This window comes from Equus caballus, chromosome 17 (genome assembly GCF_041296265.1).
Source record: "Equus caballus isolate H_3958 breed thoroughbred chromosome 17, TB-T2T, whole genome shotgun sequence".
In the NCBI taxonomy this organism is placed as follows: domain Eukaryota; kingdom Metazoa; phylum Chordata; class Mammalia; order Perissodactyla; family Equidae; genus Equus; species Equus caballus.
Window position 1 is genome coordinate 15,227,399 of NC_091700.1, and position 13,682 is coordinate 15,241,080.

Here is a 13,682-nt window from a genome sequence, read left to right on the forward strand (position 1 = left end):
ATCAAATGTTTCCCTTGATAACTATTGCATAAGCTTCCATAGTGTTGCCTTTACTAGTGTGATCTGCCTCACTTTTCCTGTGGGATAGTTTATTTAATAGATTTTGGGGACTCATCCTGTTGCTGGATTCTTACAAAGACTCTTTTGTGATAACCTTCTTTGGTTTTCAAGGACATGACCCTGTTTCTCGAGTGTGGTTCCCTACTGTAGCATAAATGTTAACAAGTTAAATGCATATCACATAAGAATTTTAATTGTTCATCATATGTTTATGTATTGAAATATAGAGTCGAATTGATATAATTGGTAACATTACCCATTTGCTTTGATTTGAGATGTCAAGTGATTGAAAAAATTTTTAATTCAGAATTGAATTACCTTGCTTATTTGAATTTATCATTTTTGCGTAATTAGGATGAACTAATTTTTTTTTATTAATGTTATGATAGATTACAACCTTGTGAGATTTCAGTTGTACATTTTTGTTAGTCACGTTGTGGGTACACCACTTCCCCCTCTGTGCCCTCCCCCCACCCCCCCTTTTCCCTGGTAACCACCGATCAGATCTCCTTATCAATATACTAACTTCCAACTATGAGTGGAGTCATATAGAGTTAGGATGAACTAATTTAATTTGCAGTTATCCTTAAATGACTTAACTGATGTCTGCTGAGGTTCTCAAGGCCACAGGATTATGGAGTCATGCTGAACATCACTCTGTCTCTTAGGGTTGGAAGTACAAGTGCACCTTGTGAAGCCTGGAGACAGAAGTTACAAGCTTGATTTTTTCTCCATTAATGTTTTTTTTCTGTTTTGTCCCCCTCACCTCACTCTAGGCTGCGTCATGTTTCCCAGAAGGACCACATATTGCATTTGGAGGTGGTCCTCCTTTTCCAACTTTGTTCTGATTTTATGTCATTTTTACTTGGTGTTGAGCTCACATCTCAGTTCTGCAAAGGAAAGCTGGTTATTTATCTGGTAACTTGTGGTTGGAATCCCCAAGAGAGTGCTCTTTATAGAGACTGAGGGTCCTTTAGCAAATATTGCTTTTTGATGATGCATTTTAATAAGCCTTTTAAAAATCTGGATACCAGACTACCGGCTAGGGTACCTGGAAGCAATAATTTTAAAATAGTGCTTTTCAAACTGCAGGTCCTGACCAACTAGTGGATTATGAAATAATTCTAGAGAGTGTGACAAGCACTTAAAAAACAATGAAACAAAATGGAATAGATAATATTAGAGTGTATTACACGTAAAAAGGTAAGAACAGTTTCATAAAATTTTTATATTCCTTTGGTGTGTGTGCGTATATACTGATTTACGATAAAAAATAATTTATAGATTTATTTTGTGAGTTGCCATCAAAAGAATTTGAAAGTCACTGCCATGGATTTAAAGTTATCTGAAACACAGTTTTGTAATATAGCAGTTTGAAATGAAGCCCCAACAATATATGTAACAAATAAAAGCGTAGATAGGTTTTAGCTGCAAATTTTAAAGGGATTGGCAAGTTACTTTTCCTGAGAAGTCTAGCCCTGGGATGACTGGGTATTTTCCAAAGGGCCAGGAACCAGTTATCCCAATAAACGGTAGGGGCCTCAATGCTCTCTCCCTGGGAGGCTCTGAGGTAACGTTCCTCATCTCACTTGTAATGCTGCTGTTGCCTTGCTGCAGTGGCTGTTGGAAGTACTGCGTCTTCCCTAACCAGATCAGAAGGACCCAGTTTTCCCAAAGTCTTGGTCTGCCAGAAAGATGGCATTGCACTTCTCCCCGATTTGTGGGACCTGCACCCAGCTTGGAGAGCTGGAAAACTCCAGCCCTTAACTCCCCTCTTTGCTAGGGAACCACGTTTTCCTTCCCACTGGGTCCTTGGAAGATGGGAAGCAGCAGTAAGGTTACTTGTGTTTTATCCACACCATGTGCGTCTGTGTTTTTGTGTGAAGGCTGACTCATGTGGAGGAAAGTTCTATGCCTAGAATTATAAAATTAATGCTAATCAGAGTAATGCAGCATGCCACTTCCAATCTGCTAATGAGCTTTGGGGAGAGATGGCACATCTTCCTGCAGCTGATGGATGCCCCTTTTAGAGGATCTACGACATCCTCCCCAGGTCTTCACTCAGCTGGGCTAACACACTTCAGAACAAAATAATCCTCAGGGCAGGATGGGACCCCTTGCTTTTTGGTTCTTGTCCCTTGAATCAGTCTACTCTCTGTGCCACTAAAATGGCTGCCTATTAAACTCATCAGTGGAATCTGCCATACTGTGTCACTTAAACTTTTTCCATCTGCTTATGGTTTTTACTTGTTTTTCATAGAAAGCCCTGACCTAAATCTCTACTCTTCTTTTATAATGCTTTCATTTTGACCTTACTACTGCTGAAAGTCAACCAAACTCATTCATCACTGTCCCTCCCCCCAATCTCCATGAACATTATCCTGTTATCCAGGTTTTTAACATCCACTCAAGAGATTGTCAACAAAAATGGACTAAACCTTTACATGGAACTTCTTTACCCCCACATGGGACATTTTCAAGAATAGGAGCTTTCAGATGAATTAGCAATGTAGATAAATTTGTTACCAACACTAGAATCTCATTCTAAAATATTTTCTACAGCTCAAAACATGGCATAAGGCAGATTCCTATTTAAGAGAAAGGGCCTTCTTTTAAGTTGTCTTGAAGATTCTGAGACTGTCCTTACGAGCAGTGCTATGAGAGGATATGAGGCACAATCTCAGTCACCCCAAGAGTTAATTTAAATGGAGAAAGTGAGATGGTTTCCCAAAACATTGGAATTGATTTTTCCCTGAGTCTCTCCATAGTTGTAGATTCTGATAATCACAGAATATAGAGAAGGAAGAAACTTGGTGTTCCTTCTAACTGCCTCATTTCACAAACCAAGAAATTGAGGATCAGAGACATGAGGTCATTAAAGTCATCCAGTTACTTAGTTGCTTACTTCGACTAGGGTGGTTTCAGAAAGGATGCAGAAAAGTACAAGTATTTGAGAGCTAGTTAGGGACTGTATTAATCAACACTGTAATAATCAGCTCTGTGTCCTTGGGTGCTGCGACAGCTGGGGGTCCACTGCTGCAGCTGACAAATAAAGTGTGAGGAAGAAACAAAAACTGAGGGAGTCCATCGCCACTAGACCTGCCTTATAAGAAATGTCAAAAAGAGCTCTCCTGTCTGAAATGAAAAGGCAAAGGATACAAAGCTTTAAACAAGTTGATAAATAGATAAAATCAGAAAACTGCAACTCTGTATCAGAACATGTTAGTAAACAATTATGATGCAAAGGTTAAAGGGAAAGAAAGCATTAAAAATAACATTAACCATTCCAATTTGGTAACAAATTCACAATACAGAAAGAAAGAATTTTGACAACAAAAATAGCAAGGGAAGAAGAAAAGGACAGAACTTGCCTAGTCAAATGAAGCAAAAATGCTATCAGCAGAAAAAGAACTATCTCATCTGTGAGACCTTTTATACAAACCTCATGGTAACCACAAAACAAAAATTAAGGCAGAGTCACGAAACATAAAAAAAGAGGAAACTGAAAAACACATCACCAAAAACCGTCAAGCTGAAATTGTAGTGAGAAACACAAGGAAAAAGAAACAAAGGAAATATAGAGCAACCATAAAACAAAAGATAAAATGGCAATAGTAAGTCCCTATATATCCATAATCATCCTAAATGTAAATGGATTGAATGCACCAATGAAAAGACAGAGAGGCTGGACAGGTTAAGAAAAAGACCCAAAAATGTGCTGCCTCCAGGAGACCCATCTCAGCTCTAAAGAAAAACATAGGCTCAGAGTGAAGGGGTGGAAGATGATACTCCGACCAAATGACAACCAAAAGAAAGTGAGTGTAGCCATAATTCTATCAGACGAAATAGACTGCAAGCCAAAAAAGACAAGAGACAAAGATGGGCATTATATAATGATAAAGGGGATAATCCATCAAGAAGACATAACATTTATTAATATATATGCACCTAACGTAGAAGCACCAAAGTCTATAAAACAACTATTAACAGATCTAAAGGGAGAAACTGACAGCAACACCATAAGAGTAGGGAACTTTAATACCCCACTTACATCAATGGATAGGTCTTCTAGAGAGAAAAATCAACAAAGAAACGTTGATCTTCAATGAAACACTAGACCAGATGAATTGAACAGATACATATATAATATTCAATCCAAAAGCAGCAGGATATACATTTTCTCTCAAGTACACATGAAACATTCTCAAAGATCCACTGTTTGTTGGGAAACAAAACAACTCCCAATAAACTTAAGAAGACTGAAAAGATATCAAGCATCTTTTCCAACCACAATGGTATGAAACTAGAAATCAACCACAAGGAGAAAGCTGGAAAAGTCACAAATATGTGGAGCCTAAACAACGTGCTATTCATTAACTATTGGAACAACAACAAAATTAAAGGAGAAATGGAAAAATATCTGGAGGCAAATGAAAAGGAAAATACAGTGTACCAAAATCTATTGGATACAGCAAAAGCAGTACTAAGAGGGAAGTTCCTAGCAACACAGGCCTACCTTGTGAGACAGGAAAAATCTCAAATAAACAATCTAACAATACATCCAACAGAATCAGAAAAGAAGAAAAATGAAGAGCCCAAAGTCAGGAGAACAAAGGAACTACTAGAAATCAGAGCTGAAATAAATGACATGGAGAGTAAAAAGAAAATAGAAAAGATCAGCGAAACTAAGAGCTAGTTCTTTGAAAATATAAACAAAATTGACAAACCTTTAGGTAGAATAAGACAAAAAGAGAGAAGCCTCAAATAAATAAAATCAGAGAAGAAATCACAAGCAATATAACAGAAATACAAAGGATTACAACAGTATTCTTTATCAATGTTATAAACTACATTAACAAAATGAAGAATAAAAATCACATGATCATCTCAACAGACGCAGAGAAAGAATTTGACAAGATTCACCACATATTTATGATAATAACTCTCAATAAAATAATTATAGAAGGAAAGTACCTCAACATAATAAAGGCCATATATGACAAACCAACAGCTAACATTATACTCAATGGTGTAAACTGATAGCTATCCCTCTAAGAGCAGGAACAAGACAAGGATGCCCACGCTCACCCTTCTTAGTCCTAGCCAGAGCAATCAAGTAAGAACAATAAATAAAACATATTCAAACTGGAAAGGAAGAAGTAAAACTGTCACTACTTGTGGATGATGAGATTTTACATATAGAAAACGCTAAAGAATCCATCAAAAAACTAAAAACAAACGAGCAGAAATAAAAAATCAAGAATACAATCCTATTTACAATCACAAAAAGAATTAAGTGGGTAGGAATAAATTTAACCAATGAGGTGAAAGACCTATACACTGAAGACTATAAGACATTGTTGAAAGAAATTAAAGAAGACATAAAGAAATAGAAGGATATTCTGTGCTCATGGATTAGAAGAATCAACATAGTGAAAAAGTCCATGTTACTTAAAGCAATCTGCAGATTCAATGTAATCCCTATCAAAACCCCAATGACATTTTTCACAGAAATAGAAAGAAGAATTCTAAAATTTACTGGAAACAACAAAAGTCCCCAAAGAGCCACAGCACTCCAGAGAAAAAAGAACAAAGGTGGAGGCATCACATTCCCTAATTTCAAAGTATACTACAAAGCTGTATTAATCAAAACAGCACGATACTGGCAGAAAAGCAGACACAGATCAATGGAACAGAATTGATAGCCAAGAAATAAACCCATACATTTAGGAACAGCCAATTTTCAACAAAGGAGCTAAGAACATACAATGGAGAAGGGAAAGTCTCTTCAATAAACACTGTTGGGAAAACGGACAGCCGCACACAAAAGAATGAAAGTAGACCATTATCTTACACCATGCACAAAAATTAACTCAAAATGGATTAAAGACTTGAATGTAATACCTGAAACCATAAAACTCCAAAGAAGAAAACATAGGCAGTAAGCTCTTTGCTATCATTCTTAGCAGTGTCTTTTTGAATATGTCTCCTCAGGAAAGGGAAACAAAAGAAAAAATAAGCTAATGGGACTACATCAAACTAAAAAGCGTCTGTATGGCTAAGGAAACATCAATACAATGAAAAGACAACCTAGCAATTGGAAGAAGATATCTGCAAATCATTTATCCAATAAGGGGTTGCTATCCAAAATATATAAAGAACTCAACAACAAAAGAACAAACTTAGTCAAGAAACGGGCAGAGGATTTGAACAGACATTTTCCCAAAGATATACAGATGGCCAACAGGCACATGAAAAGATGTTCAACATCACTAATTATTAGATAAATACAAATCAAAACCACAATGAGATATCACCTCATGCCCATCAGAATGGCTATTACTAAAAAGACAAGAAATAAGAAGTGTTGGAGAGGGGCCAGTGCCATGGCCGAGTGGTTAAGTTCGTGTGCGCTACTCACTTCAGCAGCCCAGGGTCTTGCCGGTTTGGATCCTGGGCCTGGACACGGCACCACTCATCAAGCCATGCTGAGGTGGCATCCCACACAGCACAGCCAGGATATACAACTAGAATATACAACTATGTACTGGGAGGGTTTTGGGAGAACAAGAAGGAAAAAAAGATAGACAACAGATGTTAGCTCAGGTGCCAATCTTTACAAAGAAAACAGAAGTGTTGGAGAGGATGTGGAGAAAAGGGAGCCCTCATACACTGCTGGTGGGAATGTAAATTGGTGCAGCCACTGTGGAAAATAGTACAGAGATTCCTCAAAAACTTAAAAATAGAATGACCAGGCATGACATCAGCATCACGGCGGAGTGAGCTCTTCCCTTAGACTCTCCTCCCTAAGAAAGAATGAAAAGGACATTCATAAACCAACAGAGGACAGGCACACAACACAAAAGACATCTGAGAGACCCATGCAGCCAAATGCCTGAAGGTGGAGGTGCTGGACCCCCCAGGAGGAAGGAGGAGGAAGTAAGGGGATCTCCTCTCCCTCCCCAGCAATGACCTAGGGCACAGGACCATGCACAGCTCTGAGAAAAGAGGGGCCTGGGGGGAGACTCTGTAGGAATGCCTTCGCTCTCCAAGTTCCCTCACATCCCATAGGAAAGCTCCACAGAGGAGGCTAAGCTATTGTGAGGTTGTCTTCATGAAGCCAGCACGCCAGGAGGACAGACAGCGAGGGCAAACAGAGAACACCCACGGGATGGCACATGCAAAAGAAGTGCCCCTCCCCCTGCTGGGCTCACAAGCTCAGCCAGTCAGCCAGAGCAAGGGACCCCCTCTAGAGTGCCCGTGCGTACATTAGCAAAGCAGCAGCTACAAGCAGGCAATCGCAGATGGGTCCTGTCAGCATAGATTCCAAAGGACAAGCACAGACACCAGGGATCACAGCAGGCTCAGAATACACAGCTCCTGAACCTCCTCCAGTGGTGGCAGGTGGAATCTGCAACCAGATACTATCTATGTGAAGGCACAAACCAACCCCATCAAATAGTATGAAGAAATATATTAATAGTCCAGACCAGAAGGAAAATGAAAAGCACCTAGAAATCAATCCTGAAGGCACACAAATTTACAATGTAAACGACAGAGAATTCAAAATAGCTAACATTAAAAAACTCAACGAGTTACAAGAAAATTCAGATAGTTCAATTAAATCAGGAATAAAATTAATAAACAGAGGGAATACTTCACAAAAGAGATTGACCCTACAAAGAGAAACCAATCAGAAATGTTGGAGATGAAAAACACAATGAGATAAAGAAAAATCTGGATACCCTGAATTACAGAGCTGACGTTATGGAAGACGGAATTAGCAATCTGGAGGACCGAAATATAGAAAGGCTTCAGATGGAGGAGGAGAGAGAATTAAGACTAAAAAGAACCGAAGAAATTCTCTGAGAAATATCTGATTCAATTAGGAAATGCAACATAAAAACTACGGGTATTATAGAGGGAGAAGGGAGGGAGAAAGGAGCAGAAAGTCTGTTCAAACCTGGAAAAGGAGCTGGAATTACAAGTAAAAGACGCTAACAGAACTTCTGATTACATCAATGTAAAAAGACCTACTCCAAGGCATAGAGTAGTAAAACTGGCAAAAGTCAGTGACAAAGAAGAAATATTTTTAAAGGCAGCAAGGCAGAAGAAAATAACTTACAAACACCATATCAAACTTTCAGGAGATTTCTCAGCAGAATCTTTACAGGCTACGAGAAGGTAGAATGAGATATTCAAAATTCTGAAAGACAAAAACCTTCCGCTGAGAATACTCTATCCAGGGAAAAATATCCTACAGATATGGTGGAGAAATAAAAACTTTCCCACATAAACAAAAGCTGAGGTAGTTCATCGCCACAAGACACCCCAAACAGGAAATGCTCAAGAAGACCTTCATACCTGAAAAAGAAAAAAAAGAGTTCACAAAGCCTTGAGCAAGGAGATAAATAGGCAGCCAAAGTCAGAAAATTGCAGCTCTCTACCAGAAGAGGTTAGCAAAAACTTAATTATGACATGAAAGATAAAGGGAAGGAAAACATCAAAAATAACTATAATCTTGTGATTTTAACCACAAAATCACAACACAAAACAGAATGTGTTATGACCAACAAATCAGAGGAAGAGGAAAGGGATGGAACTGGCTTAGACCAAGGAAATAAGAGGCTATCAGAAAATGGTATATCTTATCTACGAGATTTTTTATACAAACCTGATGGTAACCACTAAACAAATAATCAGAACAGAGACACAAATGATACAGAAAAAAAGAAAACTGAGGGGCTGTCCCAGTGGCATAATGGTTAAGTTCACGTGCTCTGCTTCAGCCACCCAGGGTTTGCAGCTTCAGGTCCCAGGCACAGACCTATGCATCTCTCATCAAGCCCTGCTGTGCTGGCATCCCACATACAAAAAACAGAGGAAGATTGCCACAGATGTTAGCTCAGCAACAATCTTCCTCAAGCTAAAAAAGAGGAAGATTGCTTACAGGTGTTAGCTCAGGGCCAGTCTTCCTCACACACAAAAAAGAGAAAACTGAGAAAACCATCATAGAGAACTACCAAACTGAACTGGCAGTCCAAAATACACAAGACAAGAAACAAGGGAAATACAGAGCTGCAAAACAAGTGATAAAATGGCAGCGTTAAGCCCTTATATATAAATAATCACTCTAAATGTAAATGGATTGAATTATCCAATCAAAAGACAGAGTGGTGGGATGGATTGAAAAACAAGACTCATCAATATGCTGACTCCAGGAAACACTCTTAGCTCTAAAGACAAACACAGGCTCAGAGTGAAGGGACGGAAGATGATACTCTAAGCTAATGGCAAACAAAAGAAAGCAGTTATTGCAATACTTATATCAGACACAGTAGACCTCAAGATAAAAAAGGCAATGAGAGACAAAGAGGGGCAGTATATAATGGTAAAAGGGACACTCCAACAAGAAGACATAACACTTATAAATATACGTGTACCCAACAAAGGAGTACCAAAGTACATAAAGCAACTATTAACAGACCTAAAAAGAGATATTAACAACAACATAATAATAGCAGGGGGCCCCAACAGTCTACTTACATCGATGGATAGATCATCCAGACAGAAAGTTAACAAGGAAATAGTGGAATTAAATGGAAAACTAGACGAGATGGACTATATAATAGATATATATGGAACATTCTGTCCAAAAATAGCAGAATACACATTCTTCTCAAGTGCACATGGAGCATTCTAAGGACAGACCATATGTTTCGAAACAAGATAGGCCTCAATAAATTTAAGAAGATTGAAATCACATCAAGCATCTTTTCTGACCAAAATGCTATGAGACTAGAAATCAGCTACAGGAAAAAAGCTGGGAAAGTGACAAATATGTGGACACTAAACAACATGCTACTGAACAACCAATGGATCATTGAAGAAATTAAAAGAGAAATCAAAAAATATCTGGAGACAAATGAAAATGAAAATACACCATACCAACTCATATGGGATGCAGAAAAAGTTGTCCTATGAGGGAAATTCATAGCAATACAGGCCCAGCTTAAAAAAACAAGAAAGATCTAAAATAAGCAATCTTAAAATACAGTTAGAAAATGGAGAACCAACAAAGCCCAAAGTCAGCCGAAGGAGGGAAATAATAAAAATCAGAGCAGAAATAAATGAAATTGAAACCAAAAAAGAAAAAAGAACAGTAGAAAAGATCAGTGAAACAAAGCGCTGGTTCTTTGAGAAGATATGCAAAATTGACAAACCCTTAGCCTGACTCTCTAAGAAAAAAAGAAAGAAGGCTCAAATAAATAAAATTAGAAATGAAAGAGGAGAAATTACAACAGATACCACAGAAATATAAAGGATTATAAGAGAATACTATGAAAAACTATATAGCAACAAACTGGACAATCCAGAAGAAACAGATAAATTCTAAGACTCATACAACTTCCCAAAACTGAATCAAGAAGAAACAGAGAATCTGAATAGCCCAATCACAAGTAAAGAGATTGAAACAGGTAGCTTAGTGGGAAACTACTTACCCTGACAAGGTTACCCACTCAAAGCTAACAGCCAACATCACAATTAATAGTAAAACACGCTATATTTTTCCTCAAGACTGACTTGATTTCTACTATTTCAACTTCTCCTTTTCCTTTAATGCATGGATCCTGCTAAACCTTATAAATCCATTACAATATAAAGTGGGGAATGAATAAAGAGCTCACCTGAGGGATGTTCACTCTCTGTGGCTCCTGGGCGAGTACAGAGGACTGTGGTTCAGCTGAGGGGACAGAAAGAAGACAGGGGTCCTGAGATTTAGCTGTCTTACAGCTCTTAGATTCACCTCCTCAAATCTCAGCACCCCAGTTGGGGATCATCCTCCCCATAGGCACAGGGCCCTCTGGGCCTTGAAAAGGCACAAGAAGGATCATGGACAGGCAGCAACACCTGTCTTTGTGTGATTCTGAAATGACCATGGAGCTGAAATCTGCAGTTTTTTACTGAGTGAACATAAACTTTACTCGATTGATTTAACAATAACGCATGCGTCCTTCTGGATAACAGAAAGAAATAAAAACAACCGATCAGTTGAATTAAAGTACGCCAAACGACAAGACACTATTCCTTCATTAAAGTTAACTTAGCAGAAAAATGCTCAGTATGCATCATTTATCTATTTTTCTCAGTAATATTATTCAACCCCTGGTATACACAATCCACGGAAAGCCTAGTAAAAGAGATGGGAGGATTTAAGGCAGGAATTTGTAATTGTTCATTTCAGCTGGGAAGTATTTCTCAAAAGGCCCTTTCGATAGATGCTTTTGGTAACTTACCTGTGAGAGAGTGAACTGTCACAAACTGCGTTTCCCTGGACAAGTCACTGAAATTTTCAGGCCCAATGTCTTTAAATCTTTCAAAAGAGTTAGAAGTAGGTGACCTTGGAAAACTCTTCACAGATCATCATTCTTGGATCCTGTGACATCAGGATAACGTCACTAATGTCACATGTGGTGGTGGACATGTGTGACAGCAGCGCATCTGTAAATAGCGGGGGCCATTTAAGGGGACTGGAGACAGAACTTCCTCCCTCTGCCTGGTTGTCCCTTACCCCCAGACCTTGCCCTCACGGCTCTCCAACAAAGCAGCCTTTCCTGAGCAGCCTGCCCCTGGGCCACCCCAGCTCACCTGTACTTCCCAGGGACGGCCCAAATGCCCCACTGTCACACAGTGTGGTGGCTCCTGAAGGTGGCATCATCATCAAGTCTGGTTCATTCTGGGCAGGAGGATCAAGACCTGCTTCTGATCTTGCAAATCTAGCATCTGCTCCTTTCTGGGCTCTTGTCTCTGCTCTGAAGCTCTGGAGAGAGGTCTAAGGTCAGAGGGGCGCTCTCTTCCAGGTAAGACTCCCTCACAGAGGCCCCCTGCTTCCTGCCTCACAAGGGCTGGTTTGTTTCAAGGCAACTGGGACATGGATCTGAGAAATAAATTCATCTTAGGGGCAAAAAGGCTGACTCTTAGAATTCATTATAACGTCAGACTTCAAGGACAGAAAGCCTGACAATGCAGAGGGGGCCAGGCACCTCTGTCTGACCCAAGGGACCTGAAAAGACACTAGAAATCCCAGGATACATGTGACACATGGTGGGATTCCATCCACATCCTTTCCTTTACATCCCTGGGGACGCAGGGACAGGCCATGTTCCTAAGTGCTGTGAAGGCTGTAATGCCAGTCTTGGGCAGGTGTGACATCAGACAAAGCCTGAGACTGAAGCCAAGCACACCTGCCCTCGAATCCAAATTCCCTGGCTGGGAGCTCCTGACTCGAGCACATCGGGCCACCGACCCGAGCCTCGGTTTCTGGTGAAGTGGTTGTCAGGGTACATTAAACTATCCAGTAAAAAAACAAAGCGTCCTCTAACTATAACAGCAGTTGTCACTTACTTAAGGCTTCCTACCTGGCACTTGTCTAAAATAGTGATCTATGTTTCCAAACGTCGCCGTGAAACAATCATTATTAATATTTATAGATGAGAACCCTGACTCTCGCCCAGGTTCCTTCTGTCGCCCCTGCTAACAGGTGACAGAGCTGGCACTGACCGGGCCTGTAGTGCTCCAGAGCTCGGGCTCCACCGCAGACCCACGGTCACCGTCCGCCTGATAAACGCACTCCTCCCTCCCGCACCCACCGCCGCCGACACGGGCTTCTCTCTGGTCGGGCTGCAGGCGGGCTGGTCACACGATCCTCGGGCATCCCGGACCGCCCCGAACACCTGCGCCCCCCGGCAGCCCGAGGGTCGGGGTCTCCCCCATCGGCCTTACCCGCTCTGACGGCCCGCCCGGGTTTATACACCGCCGCGGGGGGCGACGAGGTCCCAGACACTTCCTGCTCCCATCCCCAAGCACAGGCACACCCTTCCCAGCTAGTCCCTCGCCCTCGGTGCGCACCCTGCATTTTCCGAGCACACCCCAAAGTTCCCCAACGGTTCTCTGGAGTCCTGAGAAGACAAACGAGGAGGCTACGGCTGCACATGCGCAGAAGGAGCGTGGCGTCCCCTTCCCGGAGTCCAGGCGGTGAACCTCACCTATTTAAAACTACATTTCCCATAGGCCTCCGCGTCTACATTTCAAGTCACTTTTGGCCTTTCCGCGAAAGCGGGAGGACGGTGTTCTTAAATCTCTCCTGCCCAGGGTCCTCCGAGCCTGAAGAGGTTAAGGGTTAAGCCTGAACTCTGCTGTCAAATGCAAAGGGTAGTCCGCTATTGGCTCCCGATTAAAATAGCATTTTTTTCATAAGTCATTTGGAGGTAATTGGGGAAATTTGAATACGGATTGGATATGGAAAATATTAAAATATTACTTAGATGGTGTGAAAAAAATTTGGAGTTAGGTAGGAAAATTGACTTTGTAAAAAGAAAAAGACATGACGACTGAAGTAGTTAAATTATATAGCTGTAAAATTATAATTTTACAATTTTTCAACCTGGGACCTCCACCCTGTTCCTTTACAGCCGCCGGACCCACCAACCCCTGAGCCCCATCCTGGCGCGCCTGGGGCCCAGTGTGCAGATTCTACTGAGGGTCTGCACAGGTGCTCCAGGGGTGGATGTTTATAGGAAATCTGTTGGGTCTTCTACATTAACATTGATTCTTGCTGAATT

General features: G+C 40.7%; 1 protein-coding gene across 44 annotated transcripts in view; it reads right to left on the reverse strand.

Annotated features, from left to right (window-relative positions):
- The window catches only part of LOC138918311 (ral guanine nucleotide dissociation stimulator-like), a 166,743-nt gene that overhangs the window by 77,268 nt on the left and 75,793 nt on the right, over nucleotides 1–13,682 (reverse strand). For 7 of the 44 annotated variants that reach the window (XR_011427501.1, XR_011427503.1, XR_011427499.1 and 4 more), the window contains exons 1-3: nucleotides 12,970–13,073; nucleotides 11,358–11,562; nucleotides 10,749–10,804 (exon numbers count right to left, since the gene is read on the reverse strand). The exons of 7 other annotated variants lie outside the window; for them this stretch is intronic. The gene's annotated coding sequence lies outside the window, so the exon portion shown is untranslated. Of the gene's footprint in view, nucleotides 1–660; nucleotides 759–8,344; nucleotides 8,425–10,748; nucleotides 10,805–11,357; nucleotides 11,563–11,709; nucleotides 11,882–12,843; nucleotides 13,107–13,682 lie in introns of those variants that run through there. 30 more of the 44 variants (XR_011427497.1, XR_011427488.1, XR_011427505.1 and 27 more) reach the window with 23 other exon arrangements.